At 37.0% G+C, this 18,018-nt stretch overlaps 1 long non-coding RNA gene across 4 annotated transcripts in view; it reads left to right on the top strand.

Moving 5' to 3' along the window:
• The first annotated feature begins 9,291 nt into the window (after window positions 1-9,291).
• The window catches only part of LOC149835758 (uncharacterized), a 79,304-nt gene continuing 70,577 nt past the window's right edge, over window positions 9,292-18,018 (top strand). The window contains exons 1-4 of one of the 4 annotated variants that reach the window (XR_016432649.1): window positions 9,292-9,653; window positions 9,812-9,959; window positions 10,315-10,396; window positions 11,298-11,633. This is a non-coding gene — a long non-coding RNA (uncharacterized LOC149835758). Of the gene's footprint in view, window positions 9,701-9,811; window positions 9,960-10,314; window positions 10,681-11,242; window positions 11,634-18,018 lie in introns of those variants that run through there. The other 3 variants (XR_016432648.1, XR_016432647.1, XR_016432650.1) reach the window with 3 other exon arrangements.

The raw sequence follows: 18,018 nt of genomic DNA, 5'->3' as shown, positions 1-18,018 counted from the left end.
CGCCTTGTATCTTGTGTTAAATTTGTTTCAACTGCTTTGTATATATATCTTTTATGTGTACTTTGGTTTTTATACATAGGATATATAAATTGTATAACGAGAAAATTTTTCTTGATATTTATATTTCAAACAATTTTTTTTTTATTTTTTGTGACAGATTAGCGGTGGATAATATCCGTCGTTAATTAGAATCGGCCTCCAATTTAGCGACGGATTAGGGATGAATATTTATCCATCGCAAAACTGAATCTGTCGATGTTTTGTGACGAATTATAATCCATCGCAATTTCATCGCTACAATAGCGATGAATGTGTATCTGTCGCAAAACCAAATTTCTGCAGATTAATGATGGCCTCGCGATGAATCATGACATTCTCTAATTTATCGTAAATTAGTGACGAAAGTAGTGACAGATATGTTCCATCGCTAATTAGCGACTAGAAAATTGCGATGAAAGTTATTTGTCGCTAATCCGTTGCTAAATTGTTCAGCGACGGATTACGACTGTCGCTAGTCTACAGATTTCTTGTAGTGAGTCTGGGTATATACAGAGTCAGGTATGCCCAAGATTATATATATATATACCAGCAACTCTGCACCCAAGTTTTTTGAAAGTGCCATATTGCCACACCCATACCTATGTTACAGGTTTCGATGATAATAGACAGAAAATATTTGAATAATTTTTCTATATATTATGGTTTTACTGGTATTAGTAATAATATATACCTGGCACTTTCTTGAATACAAATGGTGTTCCTGTGCTTCCAAGCCAAAGGATCCAAGTTATCTGTTCCCCAAGCTACACACACAAAGACGTGTTAGCACTCAATCATGCATGTATGTATATATATATATATAGAGAGAGAGGGCAGGAAAAGTATAATCAACCCATTTACAAAGTGGAGTCATTTCCACACAAATATTCAGCCAGCAAGCTGGAAACCATCAATGAAAAGGCCATCATAAAAACTTATTTTGAAATTGCTGATAATAGCCACTGGAGACAGAACAAGACCACATATATTCAGCTGGCTAGCTTGAATGCATCGATGAAAAGCCCATGAGTGAAGCCCATTTTAACCTTTATTGTAGCACTAAGAGTGCCAATAAAGGGACTGGGACCTTTACTGGCGCTTTTAATTCTCTACTAAAAGCCGAGCACATTTCTGGAAAAAGTTTTTACCGTATTCAAAGCGCCAGTAAAGGTGCCAGACCCTTTACGGGTACATTTTTAGTGCACCATTAAAGGTCTAAAACATGTTTTTTGCGTTTTTTTGTAAGTGTGAGTGACAAGATACGATGAGAAAACAATAAGAAGTCATTCATAGTGCTACCTTCAATATGATGAAATATGAAAGTGTGAGTGACAAGATACGATGTTCAGTTACTTATTATCCTTATAACTCTAACTATATGATGTTTGTGTATTTTCACCAAACTTTAATTATCATTAGCGAACTAAGCGGGTTTATCGTCTCCAACAAGGACTTCATGATGGTGTAGGTAAAAAGAGAAAACTACCCCTGAAGTAGATGTTTATGTTGATGTATATATGACTTTGAATTTATATAATTGTTTTTTCATACAAGGATAAGTTTATCATTTTACCCTTTCGCCGTGTAACTCTGACATTAATTTTATTTTATTTGGTTAATCTCTAAAAAAATCCATAACAAATGTACTTCACACTTGTTTAGGGATAGTTTTATCTTCCAACCCCTCCACTTTGTAGTCGTGGTATTTATATCTTTTCGTGGACCTTTTTCTTATGTTACTTATCATAAAAGTACTTGTTGAAGTTGAAAGCCCTACTCAATTCGCACTACCAGATTAATGTATGTTCAAAACCCACATGAGTTATGTTCTTATAGTTTCATTGATTATAATTGACAGAACATTATGTCTTGTAACACACAATTTCATATTTCGTCAACAGAACATCGTGTCTTTTCACACACAATTTAACATTCCGTCTTGTTGAAGTTTACATCATGAATACCCTATCATTATTTTCTGACATAAGGCTACGTTTGTTTTTCTTGTTGAAGAAGACATCATGAATACCCAATTGTTGAAGATCACATCAAAATTAAAGTATAGGAAACACCCACACACGTTATAATTCATACTTTTGCACGATCTTGTTGAACATGACACAGTGTATGCATCAACATACATCTCTATTTCAACGGTAGTTTGTCTTCCAAACCCACCACTTTATAGTTGTGGTATTTATATCTTTTCATAGATCCTTTTCTAATGCAACTTACTATGAAATTACTTGTTGGAGTCTAAAGTCCCACTTAATTCTCACTAACAAATTAAAATATGCTCAAAACCCATATACAACAATGTTTTGTTCACGGAATATGAAATTGTGTATGACAAGACAATGTTCTATTAGTTATAATCATTAAAACTCTAACAACAAAACACATGGGTTTTGAGCATATTTTAATTTGCTAATGCAAATTGAGTGAGATTTTTTACTCCAACAAGTACTTTTGTTATATGTTGCATGAGAAAAGAGTTTGCGAAAAGATACAAAAAATACGACTACAGAGTTTTGGGGTAGAAAGACAAAACTACTCGTGAAATAAATACGTATGTTGATGCATAGATTGTGTCATATTCAACAAGATGGTGTGAAAGTGTGAATAATAAGATAAGATGTTCAACAGCTAGTACTCTCATGATGGCTACAATAAGAGCTTGTCCACATAACATAAGAAAAATAGGAGAGCTATACGAAGGCAGGGTATACAGACAAACCTACCCTTACCTGAAAAAATAACAAGACATTTATAATGTTATCTTCAACAAGATGGAATATGAAACTGTGGGTTACAAGATACGATGTTCATTTAGTTATTGTCTTTAAAACTTTAACTATATAATGTTTATGGGTTTTCAGTAAACTTTAATAATCATTAGCGAACCTAGCGGGTCTCTCATCTCCAACAAGGACTATACGATGGTCGGGGTAAAAAGACAAAACTACCCCTGAATTTGATTTTTATGTCGATGTATACATGGTGTTGTAGTCAACAAGAACAAATTTGAAAATATAGAAGACACAATATGATATTAACCATCAAGAAAATTGGTGGTGTAGAAAGACAAACCTACCGTTATGGTGGTGGTGTAAAAAGACAAACTTATCATTACATGAAAAAATAACAAGTCATTCATAGTGTCATCTTCAACTATTACGACAATGAAGCCGTACATGATACTTCAAGTACAAGGTTTTAATAATGAACAAGTGAATCAACTGTATTTCAGCTAAGGCAATGACGAAAGATGACAAGAATTGAAGAATTCAATGAAGAATCTTTGAAGACTAGTGTGCAAATATAAAATTCATTAAATGTCTTAGAATCTTGTAAGAGCCTTACTTAGAGTGCATATTTGGATTGCATTTCACATAAAAAGTCTTTAGAAAAACTTTTTTAAAAGAACCCTTCATGAAAATAATTTTAAAAAACTCTTTACTTAATTTTTTATATTTATTAGTCGACCAACAGACTCACCAGTCGACCAACTTTTCCGCGCCAAATTTTTCTAAGCTAAAACGTTAACTTTCTGAATTAATCGTCTAATCGACTCTTAGTCGATCAAACATAATGTCTGTTTTCTAGAAAATTTAGCAGCAGTCGACTGAAGGTTTTATCAGTCGACCATATAGAATGTTTGTTTTTAGAAAAAAATTTAACAGCAGTTGACTGAAAGGTTTTATCGTATGATGTTATGAATAGTATCCTAACCAATTAAAAGAGAATCATCAGAATGCTATGATGAAGAAAATTTCAAATTTATCACGCAATATATGATGCATGTTATATATTTGATATATATCACACACACACACACATATATATATATATATATATAATATAAATATATATAATGTCATACAATCACAAGAACTATGATGCATGCATTGATAACTTAATATTTTCATGTGCAAACTATTCATAACACGATACATTCATTTGAAGCATGCTTTTATTATACAATTTCACATGGAAGTCATAATCAAATTAAAAGTAACTATATGCAAGCATGAATACAATCACATCAAACATTGCAATACATTCAAATCATTTATATAAAAAAAAGTCAAACATGTACCTGCAGCAAACACACTCTAATATCCCGCTAACTACTATCATGCCTAGCATGAAATCCGTACTAAAAAAATAAGAACACTTCTATTTACATACGTTAAAATCATGCTCAGTATGATCTCCAAACTCCATCAAAACAATCATATATATTAACAACTAAGTGAGTGTATGAACAAAAATGTGTTGCATCCAAAAAATTAGATAACATGTGATGCACTTGCATCACTTACTCACCACAGGTATTTACCCGATTTGAATTGCTTGTCTTTGAATATTTTTCTTATTTCTTTTTGCATTGTATTTTTTACAGCATGTGATGCTTAGCAATAAGCATCGCGCAATTTGCTCAGCAACGTACTTGCAAAAAATATATATACAAAACAATACAGGGAGGAGGTTCGACCCCTCCCTGGCAAAAAAAAATTAACAAGGAGGGGGCTCGGCCCATCCCTTGAAAAAAAAAAGAGGGGGTCGAGCGGCCTCCTGCCTCCTGTCGGCCACCCAAAACCCGAAAGAGAGAGGGGGGGAGAGAGACGCGACAGGGGGCCACCAACCTCCTGCCGGCCTCCTGGTAACGAAACAGAGAGAGGGGAGGGAACTGTTTCGGATTGTCGGGTCTCCGGCAACCCGAAACAAAGAGAGGAGAGGGCACGACAGGGGTCCGACAATCTGAAAGAGAGTGAGGGGGCGAGAGACGCGGTAGGGGGGCACCAACCTCCTTCCGGCCTCTCGGCAACGAAATAAAGAGAGGGGAGGGCACGATAGGAGTTGTTGGCCCTCCAGCAACTCGAAACAGAGTGAGGGGAGGCAAGAGACGCGGTAGGGGTCCGCCGGCCTCTTGTCGGACCCCGACAATGAAACAAAGAGCATGGAGGGCACAACAGGGGTTGTCGGCCCTCCAGCAAGCCGAAATAGAGTGAGGGGGGCGAGGGGCGCGACAGGGGGCCACCGGCCTCTTGCCGGCCTCCCCGCAACGAAACAGAGAGATGGGGAGGGCACGACAGGGGTTGCCAACCCTCTGGCAACCCGAAAGAGAGTGAGAGGGCGAGAGACACGGCAGGGGGCCACCAGCCTCTTGTCGGCCTCCCGGCAACGAAACAGAGAAAGAGGAGGGCACTGTTTTGAATAACCCACCCTTCGGCAAACCGAAACACAGAGAGGGGAGGGCATGGCAGGGGTTACCGACCCTCCGACAACCCGAAAGAGAGTGAGGGGGCGAGAGACGCGGTAGGGGGCCACCGACCTCCCGACAACAAAACCGAGAGAGGGGAGGGCACTGTTTCGGGTTGCCGGCCTTCCGGCAACCCGAAAGAGAGTGAGAGGTGTGGGACCAAGAGGAAGGTGAAGAAGAGGGATGCGGGGTCACCTCCGGTTGTTGGACAAGAGGACGACGACCGGCGGGTGGGCGATGGGAGGATGCGGGGTGGTAGGTGGTCGATGGGAGGTCGTGGGGAGGCAGGCGGTCAACGGGAGGTCGTGAGGAGGCGGACAACCGACGGTAGGTCGACGGGAGGGCGACCGACGAGAGCTCGATGGCCGACAACAAAGAAAAGAAAGGGAAAAGTGGCTCGAATTAGGGATTTATGGAAAATTTAGCGACGGATTAGCGATAGCAAAATGCATCGCCTATTCCGTCGCAACTGTGGGACGGAGTAGCGACAAAATTGGTACGTCTATAATCCGTCGTTACGTAGTGACGGTTTGGCGTCAGACTAATTTTCGTCGCTAATTTCATAAATAATTTGAATGGTAGCAACAGATATTTTGCTCTCGCTAAGCCGTCGCTAATGGGCGACCGAAAAAATTTATCGCCAATATCCGTCGCTATTTGGAGTTTTTCTTGTAGTGTTCAATTACTTATTATCCTTGTAACTTTAACAAAACAATGTTTGTGGGTTTTCACCAAATTTTAATTGTCATTAGCGAACTAAGCGGGTCTATCGTCTCCAACAAGGACTTCACGATGGTGAGGGTAAAAAGACAAGACTACCACTCAAGTAGATATCTATTTCAATGTATATAAGGCATTGTGGTCAACAAAAACAAGTTTGAAAATATGGATGACACGATATGATGTTAAGCAACACATACGGTGATGAATATTGTTAGAGATTGCTTAGATTAAATGAGAGAAATTGGAAAAGTATACGATGGCAGTGTAAAAAGGCAAACCTATCCTTGTATGACAAAACATTAGGAAAGACATTCACAATCCCATGTACAACAAGATGAATTGTGGAAGTGTCATTGACAAGGTATGATGTTCAGTTACATATAACTTAAAACTCTAACAATATAATGCATGTGTGTATTCACCATACTTTAATTTTGATGCGATCGTTTACAATGAGTACTTTTATTGATGGCAAGTATGTGAAAATACATGCAAAAAGTGATAAATAACAAGTGTACACATCAGTGGGGTAAAAACACAAAACCACCCCCAAACTGAAAAAGGATGTTGATGTTATGTGACACTATGTTCAACAAGATAAAGCGTGAAAGTGTGAATGATAGGAGATGATGTTCGAGAACAAGTATTTTGGTGATGGCTCCTGTTGGTGATTGACTAGGTGAAATGAGAAAAATAAGCTGGCTACACGAAGGTGGGGTAGAAAGACAAACATACCTCTATGTGAGAAAACAATGATAGGGTATTGATGATGTCATCTTTAGCAAGACAGAAAGTAAAATTGTGTGTGACAAGACATGATGTTTTGTTGACTGAATGTGAAATTGTGCGTGACAAGGCATAATGTTCCGTTAGTTATAATTAAGGAAATTCTAACAACATAACTCACGTGGGTATTCACCATACTATAATTTTGATGTGATCATTTTTAATACGTAGTTTTATTGATGTCTAATATGCTAAAAACATGCAAAAATTAATAAATATCAAGTCTACACATCGAAGGGGTAAAAACACAAAACTACCCGAAAACTGAAAAGGAATGTTGGTTTACAGGATGCCATATTCAACAATAGAAATTATAAAAGTGTGAATGATAGGAGATGATGTTTGAGAACATGTATTTTGCTGATGGTTGTGGTTGGCGATTGACCGAGCGAAATGAGAGAAATGAGGTGGCTACACGAAAGCGGGGTAGAAAGACTAACATAACCCTATGTGAGAAAACAATGATAGGGTATTCATGATGTGATCTTGAATGAGACAAAATTTGAAATTGTGTGTGACACGATATGATGTTCTGTTGACGAAGTGTGTGACAATACACAATGTTCTGTTAGTTATAATTAATGAAACTCTAACAACATAACCCATATGGGATTTGAGCACATTTAATTTGGTAATGCGAATTGAGTGTGACGTTCGACTCCAACAAGTACTTTTATTATAAGTTGCATGATAAATGGTTGTGTAAAAAGATATAAATAGCACGATTACATATTTTTAGGGTAGGAAGAAAAAACTACCGGTGAAATAAATATGTATGTTGATGCATAGATGGTGTTGTGTTCAACAAGATGGTGTGGAACTGTGAATCACAAGATAAGATGTTCAACAACTAGTACTCTCGCGATGGCTACAATAACAACTTGTTTATATAAAAGAAGAAAAATTGGAGCTGCACGATGTTGGCGTAGAACGACAAACCTACCCTTACGTGAAAAAACCACAAGACATTCATAATGCCATCTTCAACAAGATGGAATATGAAACTGTGAGTGACAAGATGCGATGTTCATTTAATTATTGTCCTTAAAACTTTAATTATATAATGTTTGTGGGTTTTAACTAAGCTTTAATTACCATTAGTAAACTTAGCGGGTCTCTCATCTCCAACAAGAACTATACGATGGTCGGGGTAAAAAGACAAGACGATCCTTGAATATGATTTCTAAGTCGATGTATAAATGGTGTTGTGGTTAACAAGAACAAGTTTGAAAATGTGGATGACACAATATAATATTTAGCAAGAAGAACATTAGTGGTGTAGAAAGATAATCCTACCCTTATGGTGGTGGTGTAAAAGACAAACCTTACTTAAAAAAATAACAAGTCATTCAGAGTGCCATCTTTAACCAGATGGAATATGAAAATGTGTGACAAGGTACGATGTCCAATTACTTATTATCCTTGTAATTCTAACTAAATGATGTTTGTGAGTTTTCACCAAATTTGAATTATCATTAGCAAATTAAGCTGGTCTATCATCTCCAACAAAGACTTCACTAAAGTCAGTGTAAAAAGGCAAAACTACCGCTCACGTCGATATGTATTTTGATGTATACAAGGCATTTCAACCCACAAACATTATATAGTTAAAACCCATTGAAGCTTAGTTAAAACCCACAAACATTATATAGCTAAAGTATTTTTTTATAGTTGCTCAATAGCAATTGGTCAGGACGGGTTAAGAGTTCAGTACTAGTGCGTATTCTTATCCGCATAAAATCGATATGATTGACGCTTGAATTGGCTATTTGTAATAAATATAAAAAGAATGCATAATTTTATTTTTTAATATTATTTTAATAGCTTTAACATGTGTCATTTCTGATTGCCACATAATATTTTTGAGTTCTTCTTGACTGCGCCGCAGGTAAATGACCGCACAACCAAAGAATTGTACAATACGAAATGACATGAAAAAACTAAATTACTAATTCTGCAATAAAAAATTTGTGAGGCTGACTAATATTTTATGATCAAAACTCCATAAACTAAAATTGTCATATATGGTATTCTTTGCAATAAAAAAAACTCGCTTTTAATTTTTAAGTAAAAAAATTACCATTTTTTTCAAAAAATGTAAGGAAGAAAAGTTGATTTTTATCACGAGAAAGTGGCTGCCGATATTTACCCAAAAAAGCGTTTAGTCACTATGCTCAGCACCATTATTTTCTGTCCTGATCCAAATCTGATTGGATCCGTCCGAGACTGGCCTAAAAAAGGCTTTCTTCAACCCACATTAGTACCGATTTCATTCGATCCATACCCGCACCAGAGTTTACACCTAAAGCGTACTCGATACGGGTTTTCTTGATAATGACAAAATTATAAATTCCGCCCAATTAAAAGCCTTTATTAAGCAAGTACTCCCGCCAAGTGCCAACCGCCAACCGCCATCCGCAAGCCAGATTTAAAACTCGTTACGTTACCTCTTTCACTCTCTAATCCAAGAACAAGAACCAGAACCAGAACCAGAACATCGACGTCTCTGGAAGCTCCCGCTGAGCGCATCGTCGTCCTCCCCCTTTCCCCTCGAGAACCAGAGACGATCTGAGATTCTCGGTCCATTCGAAGCCCTAATCTCGCCGTCTGCGTCCTTCGTCGTCTGCCGACTCTCGTCTCCGTTCCCGCGTGGCTTCTGCTTCCCTTCCGCTCCCCTCTCCACGCTCAGAGCTCGGCGATGATCGTCGAATCGAGGCGATTCGTCTCGAGATCTCCTTCGTTGTACGCGAGTTCTAGGCTGCGGAGCTGCGTGGTGTGTTTCTTCTTGCGAAAGGAACCCGACCGGACGGAGGATTCCTGGGAATGTGCAGAGAGGGAGGTCGATCGCGTCCCGTTTGATCTCAACATCTTCGTCGTTCTCTCTGGGTTCGCCTTCTGAGCGTACACGAGCCCGCTTATGAGTTTAGCTGCGTTTGCCTGCCTTTTTATTTAGATTTTCATTTTTTCTTACTCCGTTTTTGGTTTTTGTGGATCTAGTGTGCGATGGTTTTGATCTCAGCGTGGTTTCTTGCTCGTTGAGGCAGGAGGACACGGGGACGCATGAGATTGGTGCCAAGTTGAGGCAGGAGAACGCGGGGACGCGTGAGATTGGTGCAGCGGAGTGCCAGACGGTGTATCTCTCCGAGTAAGACGGTTTGATCGTTTGTTATTTTCTTTTTTCCCGATCCATTTGTTTTTAGCATACGCACCCCCAAACGCCTTTCTTGATTGTAGTCGAATTCGTGTAGGAAATTCATGATCTATTGTTTCGATCTTCTTTTGGAATGATTTGTACTCAAGCGAGGTTGTTTCCATTGGTGAATTGTAGGGTTCTTTGTGTTTTAGATTTTGCATGTTCTCTTCAAAGAAGTTCTGGGTTAAGTGATGTATGTGTTGTCTGTGAAGTTGACACGCTTTTGTAAATTCATTTAGTTGTTAAGATAGTCTTGGATGCTTTCTTGTTTGTCGATTCTAACCCTTCAAAATATTTATCTGACCAGGCAGTTCCTTCGTGAGGTTTATGATGGGCAGCTATTTATCAATTTGAAGAAGGGTGTGGATTTGCCTGCCATGGATCCTTAGGTCGGTTCCTTTTCTCCTTTATCTTTATTGATTCATTTTGTTGAATCTGAGTTTGCTGCCTAATGGATTTGGAGAATGTAGACTGGTCTAAAACGTTTTCCATCTTTCTTTTATGTTGAAACTGATTTTGAGTTGACCAATATGATTGCGTTAGTAATTTGAGTGAATATTGGATGAGAAGTGTTAAAACTGTTGTGAAACCCGATGATCCTGACAAACTAGACAGTGGGCCCTTCTAGTTAACCTGGGTCAACATCTGCATTTTGATATCCCAAACAAATAGAATTATCTACCACAATGCACATTAACACCTACTCGGTCTTTGGACATAGAAAATCACTTTGGATGGAGTGATAGAAGATGAAAAGGAATCTTTGCCATCTAGGGTAACTTCAGTAAGGCACTCAGACACCTTTGCATGGTCATGAAGATGAGATGCTCGTTTCTTTTTATCATGGCCTCATGTGGAGTTTGTATATATATGTATATATGTGTATGTATGCATGTATGTATCCACGTATGTATGTATGTATGTATGTATGTGCCATTATCTTTATTATCTTTTTTGTATTTTTGTCTGAATCCTTGTTTGGTGTGGTTAGCTAACCCTAGGCATTTTAGCCATGTGAGATTGAAATATGGGTTTGTAAATTCTGGTTCATCTCTTGATCATTAGAGAAGAATAAGCCATTAACACTGTTTGGGTGAGGCTTTTTGGTCACAGTCTTTTTGACCAATTTATATGGAAGTTCTGGGTGGCTCTGGGCTATATAATGTCTTTTCTCAAGAAAAAGCTATCATGTGAAAATAGTTTCTAACAAATGCATTTTTCACACTCACTGGCAGTTCCAGTAATGTTCCATTTTGAAAATAATGCCACTTACTGATACAAAATTTCCAGGAACAAGCGATCTTTATGCAGTCATACAATATGACAACTAGGCTGTGAAATGCATGCCGAAATGATCGTAAGTTTCACACTATTCCTTATTAGCACCAGTTGGTATGTCAGTGAAACTCAAAATTAGTTTCCTTTTTGAATTAGAATTTTCTGGGTTCTGCAGAATTGCTTATTCACATGCATGCTATTGGAATCTTTTGATTCAATCTATGTTTAACATGATTTTATTGGGTTGTTTATAGTTTACCCTTGCCTCTTAAACTTGATTTTCTTAAACAGGAAAGCTTATCAGGTTTTTTTTCTGAAAATTTTGGTCATTGGAGATCAAATTCTCTACCTAGTGTTTAACACATCATTGTCTACATTTTATTACACTATTATGAGTGCCTTTATCAAATGTTCTATTTATCTATACTAAGAATGATATTTATTGGATTGAATGTGATATCATGGTCAGTAAAACTGCTATCAGCTGAAGGGTCCAGCTTGGCCATCAAAAGAAAAAAAAAGGGGCATGGTTTGCATTAAAAAAGTGGTACACTTGTGATTTGCACCCAACATCACAAATAAATCATGTTAGTCTTTACCATTCTCATGGTATTATCTGTTATAATAGTGTCTGGTGCATGTCCATTTGGCAAGCCTGATTGAGAAAGCAAATCAAAGTGCCTTTTATCTGGTAGCTTTACGTGCAAGAGTGTGTAGCCTTAAGGCTTGATCAGTCTGAATTGGCTCTGTGCTTGACCTGCTCTAAACCAGGTTATATGTTATCATTTTGATTGCATGGTTAGTGGTTGCTGAGTTGGCTGATTATGTCTGAGATGCCAGTCATTATGTGCAGAGAATATTTTTCTGCCTGCTATGAGAATACACATGCTTGGGCATTTCCAAGAAACTGAAGTTGTATGAGCGTGTAAAATACGCAGCTCATGACAGTTAAGTTTACTTCTTTGTTAAAAAGAAGGTGCTTTTTCCTGATTTATATGTTGTGCATTTTATCAAGGATTCGTTGCTGCCAAAGTATCAAATTTCAAATATAATGCAAGTTGATCTTATGCACAGAGCAAAACATACATAACACTACATACCATGCACGTACGCCCGCTACAACTCATGCTCCAGGGTCATGCAGGTCATCTTTAGTTGCCCTTGACTATCTGCACAGTACCCCAATTCCAATTCTAGTAAAGCATGTGCATGATGTAGGAAGTTTTTGTTAGTCAGAGGCAGGGATTTGTGTAGATTGGATATTTTCAAGCCCCATATAAGGACTACTTGGAGTAGAAGAATATTATGTAGTTGTTTTTAACGATAGGTATCTATTGATCAAATATTTTCTAGCTCGATATAAAGACAATTTGGAGTAGAAGAAAATCATATCATTACGGTTAATGATTGTTATGGGTCGGAAGTGATGGAGGCAAGGCGGATGGTTAAACTGCAATTCTTAGTTTTCTAAAGAAGATTATTGGAAATGTTAGCAATACAATTTATTACACTGAATCTAAAAGGGCTGCAATTTGATTTTGACTGATGTTTAGTCATTGTTTAGTATTTCTAAGAATACTATTTGTGTTTTCTTTGCCCCTCATCCAACAAGTACTTTTATAAGTAGTACAACTATACAATTATGGGGTAAAAAAAGAAAACTAGCCATGAGATACAAAACTATGTCGGTGTGTACACTGTGTTGTGTTCAATTAGAACATGCGCAAAGGTGTGAATGACACAATATGACGTTCAACAACAACTATGTTGGTGATAGCCATTTTTAAAGATTTATCATACAAAATGAGAAAAATATCTCATGTGGGTATTAACCATACCTTAATTTTGATGCGATCATTTTCAACGAGTACTCTTATTGATGGCTAGTATGCGAAAAAACATGCGAAAAGTAATAAATAGCAAGTCTACACATCTATGTGGTAAAAACACAAAACTACCCCCGAACTGAAAAATGATGCTGATGCTTATTTGATGCTCAAGTAGTTATTGTCCTTAACACTTTATCTATATAATGTTTGTGGGTTTTCACTAAACTTTAATTATCATTAGCGAACTTAGCGGGTCTCTTGTACACAAGGACTATACGATGGTTGCAGTAAAAAGACAAAACTACTACTGAATTTGATTTATATGTTGATGTATACATGGTGTTGTGGTCAATAAGAACAAGTTTGAAATGTGGATGACATGATATAATGTTATGCTACAATTTCGTGGTTGATGGATATTGTTAGAGATCGACATGATGAAATGAGAGAAATTAGAAAGCTACACGTTGGCAGGGTAAGAAGACAAACCTATCCCGGTATGACAAGTACTTTTAACAAGGCAACAAGTATACGGTGACGTCATGTTCAACAAGATAAAGCGTAAAAGTGTGAATGATAGGAGATGATGTTCGAAAACAAGTATTTTGGTGATGGCTGCTGTTAGTGATTGACTGCGCGAAACGAGAGAAATAAGTTATCTACATGAAGGCGGGGTAGTAAGACAAACGTAGCCCTGTGTCAGAAAACAATGATAGGGTATTCATGATGTCATCTTCAACAAGACCATGTGAAATTGTGTGACAAGACACAATGTTCTGTTGACGGAATGTGAAATTGTGTATGACAAGACAATGTTCTCGTAGTTATAATCAATGAAACTCTAACAACATAATACGTGGGTTTTGAGGATATTTTAATTTGGTAATGCAAATTGAGTTTTGATTTTCGATTCCAACAAATACTTTTATTATAAGTTGCATGAGAAAAGGGTCTGCCAAAAATTATAAATACAATGACTACAAAGTTTTGGGGTAGGAAGACAAAACTACCCGTGAAATAAATATGTATTTTGATGCATAGATGGTGTCGGGTTCAAAAAGATGGTGTGGAAGTGTAAATTACAAGATAAGATGTTTAACAGCTAGTACTCTTGTGATAGCTACAATAACAACTTGTACGTATGAAATAAGAAAAATAGGATAGCTACACGATGGCTAGGTAGAAAGACAAACATACCCTTTCGTGAGAAAACAACAAGACATTCTTATTGCCATCTTCAACAAGATGAAATATGAAATTGAGTGACTAGCTACGATGTTCATTTAGTTATTGTCCTAAAAATTTTAACTATATAATATTTGTGGATTTTCATTAAACTTTAATTATTATTAGCGAACCTAGTGGGTCTCTCATCTCCAACAAGGACTATACGATGGTCGGGGTAAAAAGACAACACTACCCCTGAATTTGATTTCTATGTCGATGTATACATGGTGTTGTGGTCAACAAGAACATGTTTGAAAATGTGGATGACACAATATGATATTAACCAACAAGAACATTGGTGGTGTAGAAAGACAAACCTACCCTTATGGTCATGGTGTAAAAAGACTAACCCATCGTTACATGAAAAAATAACAAGTCCTTCTTAGTGCCGTCTTCAACGAGATCAAATATGAAAATATGTGGCAAGATACGATGTTCAATTACTTATTATCCTTGAAACTCCAACTAAACGATGTTTGTCGGTTTTCACCAAATTTTAATTATCATTAGCGAACTAAGCGGGTCTATTGTCTCCAACAAGGACTTCACGATAGTGAAGGTAAAAAGACAAAAGTACCCCTCAAGTAGATATCTATTTCGATGTATATAACACATTATGGTCAACAAGAACAAGTTTGAAAATGTGGATGACACGATGTGATGTTAGGCAAGACGTATGTTGGTGATGAATATTGTTAGAGATTCATCAAATAAAACGAGAGAAATTGGAAAAGCATACGGTTGTAGGGTAAAAAGACAAACCTATCCCTATATGACATAACAATAAGAAAGTTATTCATAATTCTATGTACAACAAGATGAAATGTGGAAGTGTCATTGACCAGGTACGATGTTCAGTTACCAATAACTTGAAACTCTAACAATATAACACATGTGGGTATTCACCATACTTTAATTTTGATGCGATCGTTTCCAACTAGCACTTTTGTTGATGGTTAGTTTGTGACAAAACATGCGAAAAGTAATAAGTACCAAGTCTACGTATCAGTGAGGTAAAAACACAAAACGAACTCCGAACCTAAAAAGGATATTGATGTTTACATGATGCCATGTTCAACAATATAAAACGTAAAAGTGTGAATGATAGGAGATGATGTTCGAGAACAAGTATTTTGGTGATTGCTGCTGTTGGTGATTGACCAGTTGTAATGAGAAAAATAAGGTGGCTACACGAAGGCGGGGTAAAAAGACAAACATACCCCTATGTGAGAAAACAATTGTAGGGTATTCTTGATGTCATTTCAGCAAGGCGGAATGTGAAAGAGTGTGTGATAAGACACACTGTTATGTTGATTGAATGTGAAATTGTGTGACGAGACACAATGTTTTTTTAGTTATAATCAATGAAATGCTAACAAGATAACCCATGTGGGTATTCACCATACTTTAATTTTTATGCGATCGTTTCCAACGAGTACTTTTATTGACGTCTAGTGTGCGAAAAACATGCGAAAAGTAATAAATAGCAAGTCCACACGTCGATGTGATTAAAACGGAAAACTAACCTAGAACAGAAAACTGATGCTGGTTTGCATGACGCCATGTTGAATAAGGTAAAGTTTAAAAGTGTGAATGATAGAAGATGATATTCGAGAATAAGCATTTTGGTGATGGCTGCTGATGATGATTGATCGGGCAGAATGAGAGAAATAAGGTGGCTACACGATTGCAGGGTAGAAAGACAAGCATAACCTTTACGTGAGAAAACAACCAGACATTCTTAATGCCATCTTCAACAAGATGGATTATCATTAGGGAACTAAGCGAGTCTATCGTCTCCAACAAGGACTTCACAATAGTGAGGGTAAAAAGGCAAAACTACCCCTCAAGTGGATATTTATTTTGATTTATACCAGGCATTGCGGTCAACAAGATGTTTGAAAATATGGATGACACAATATGATGTTAAGCAACACGTACGTTGGTGATGAATATTGTTAGAGATTGATCAGATGAAATGAGAGAAATTGGAAAAGTACACGATGGCAGGGTAAAAAGACAAACCTATCCATGTACGACAAAACAATAAGACATTCATAATCCCATGTACAACAAGATGAAATGTGGAAGTGTCATTGACAAGGTACGACGTTTAGTTACCTATAACTTGAAACTTTAACAATATAACGCTTGTGGGTATTCACCATACTTTAATTTTGATGTGATCGTTTCCATGGAGTACTTTTATTGATGGCTAGTGTGCAAAAGTGATATATAGCAAGTGTACACACCAGTGGGGTAAAAACACAAAACTACACCCAAACTCAAAAAGGATGTTGATGTTTATATGACGCCATGTTTACCAAGATAAAGCGTAAAAGTGTGAATGATAGGAGATGATGTTCGAGAACAAGTATTTTCGTAATGACAAGAACAAGTTTGAAAATGTTGGTGACACAATATAATATTAACCAACAAGAACATTGGTGGTGTAGAAAAACAATCCTACCCTTATGGTGGTGGTGTAACAGACAAACCTATCACCACTTGAAAAAATAACAAGTCATTCATAGTGCCATCTTTACCCAGATGGAATATGAAATTGTGTGATAAGATACGATGTTCAACTACTTATTATCGTTCTAACTCTAACTAAACCTTGTTTGTGGGTTTTCACCAAATTTTAATTATCATTAGCGAACTAAGCGGGTCTATCGTCTCCAACAAGGACTTCACAATAGTGAGGGTAAAAAAGACAAAACTACCCCACAAGTAGATATCTATTTCGATGTATACAAGGCATTGTGGTCAACAAGAACAAGTTTTAAAATTTGGATGACATGATATGATGTTATGATGTTAAGCAACACGTACGTTGGTGATGAATACTGTTATAAATTTATCAGATGAAATGATAGAAATTGGAAAAGTACCTGGTGGTAGGGTAAAAAGACAAACCTATCCCTGTATGACAAAACAATAAGAAAGGCATTCATAATCCCATGTAAAACAAGATGAAATATAGAAGTGTCATTGACAAGGTACGATTACCTATTACTTGAAACTTTAGCAATATAACCCATGTGGGTATTCACTATACTTTAATTTTGATGCAATCATGTTATTGATGGCTAGTATGTAAAAAGTGATAAATAGCAAGTCTACACACCGGTGGGGTAGAAACATAAAACTACCCTGAACTGAAAAAGGATGCTCATGTTTATATGGCGCCATGTTTAACAAGATAAAGTGTAAAAGTGTGAATGGTAGGAGATGATGTTCAAGAACACGTATTATGGTGATGACTTCTGTTAGTGATTAATCGGGCGAAATGAGAGAAATAAGGTGGCTACACGAAGCCGGGGTTGAAAGACAAACCTACTCTTATGTGAGAAAACAATGATAGGGTATTCATGATGTTATCTTTAACAAGACAAAATATTAAATTGTGTGTGACCAGACACGATGTTCTGTTAATGGAATGTGAAATTGTGTGTAACAAGAAACAATGTTCTGTTTGTTATAATCAATGCAACTCTATCAAAATAACCATATCTGTTTTGAGCATACTTTAATCTGGTAGTGCGAATTGAGTTAGACTTTCGACTTCAACAAGTACTTTTGTAATACGTTTCATGAGAAAAGGGTTTGCAGAAAGATATAAATACCTTGACTACAAAGTGGAGGGGTACGAAGACAAAGCTACCCTTAAAATA

This window comes from Nuphar pumila, chromosome 6, assembly GCF_984573655.1.
Source record: "Nuphar pumila chromosome 6, dmNupPumi1.hap1.1, whole genome shotgun sequence".
Lineage (NCBI taxonomy): Eukaryota > Viridiplantae > Streptophyta > Magnoliopsida > Nymphaeales > Nymphaeaceae > Nuphar > Nuphar pumila.
Note: the sequence above shows the minus strand (reverse complement) of the source record. Positions and strands in the feature narration are given on the sequence as shown.